At 33.5% G+C, this 1,321-nt stretch overlaps 1 protein-coding gene across 1 annotated transcript in view; it reads right to left on the bottom strand.

Annotated features, from left to right (window-relative positions):
* Rc3h2 (ring finger and CCCH-type domains 2) overlaps positions 1 to 1,321 on the bottom strand; it is a 47,026-nt gene that overhangs the window by 44,766 nt on the left and 939 nt on the right. The window lies entirely within an intron of this gene.

The raw sequence follows: 1,321 nt of genomic DNA on the forward strand, positions 1-1,321 counted from the left end.
GGCAGATTTCTGAGTTCGAGGCCAGCCTGGTCTACAGAGTGAGTTCCAGGACAGCCAGGGCTACACAGAGAAACCCTGTCTCGAAAAATTTAAAAAAAAAAAAAAAAGTAAAAGACTTTTTAAAATTTTTTTTAAAAAATTAAAATTTACTTGGTAAACTTGAAACAGGTCTTAATATACAAAAAAAGTATCCCATATAATGTACAAATCTTTACTAAACAGCTTTAATGAAAAATTATAGATTAATATCAATATATTTACTTCTAAGCAACTCAAATTTGTCAAGATAGAAATTTTTACACGTTATCCTCAAACTGATTAGAGCCACCAATCTGAAACCAGTTAGTCTACTACCAAGTGTAGAGATTGCCAATAAGCAAGTGAGCAAATACTCTTTGAAACTAACAGATTTGATGTTCTACATTCCGGCTATAGAATTACAAATCCAGGCAAAAGATGAATTTCATTTTAATCTACAACTGGAAAGCCGAATTAATAACATAAATTGGTATTTTGCTAGACAGACGTTTGTGTAGAAACACTGACTCTACTGCGTTAGGGTTTCACAAACTGCTTGGCAACAGCAAACAAAGAACTAACACCCTTTTCCTTAGGTCTCCAAGACTATTGGGACAGTGCTCCAGATGCACCTGACAGCTCTTTAATGTGTGTGTGTGTGTATATGTATATATATAAGCACACACACGCGCGCACACACACACATTTATCTAGATAAGAGCTTTTAATCCTAATTCATATTAGAAACTAAATGAATGCCTGTAAATGTAAAGAACAGCTCAGATGAAACTGACCACACCGTCAATTTCCCCCCTGCCATGTCACAGGTTCTGATAGGAAACTTACTAAACTTTCTTTACACAATGTGATTTGATTCCTAAAGATGTTTTCCTTTACATTTACTTATGGTCAATAAATTCTAAGTTATGCAAATAAAAAAATGAACATTTTATCCAAAACATAGAAACATGCATAACCATTAAAATATTTAATTGGTGGCATAGGAGTTTCAACTCTCTATTTAAAAGGTACTTCTTAGGCTGGTGAGATGGCTCAGGGGGTAAGAGCACCCAACTGTTCTTCCGAAGGTCCGGAGTTGGGACCACATGGTGACTCACAACCATCCGTAATGAGATCTGGCACCCTCTTCTGGAGTGTCTGAAGACAGCTACAATGTACTTACATATAATAAATAAATAAATCTTTAAAAAAAATTGTTTAAAAAAAAATAAATAAAAGGTACTTCTTAAGCTTATCTAAATACTTTTACAATTATTCCAAAAAAATTTTTTTTTTTTTTTTT

The sequence above is a fragment of the Mus caroli genome, chromosome 2 (genome assembly GCF_900094665.2).
Source record: "Mus caroli chromosome 2, CAROLI_EIJ_v1.1, whole genome shotgun sequence".
NCBI classification, from domain to species: Eukaryota; Metazoa; Chordata; class Mammalia; order Rodentia; family Muridae; genus Mus; species Mus caroli.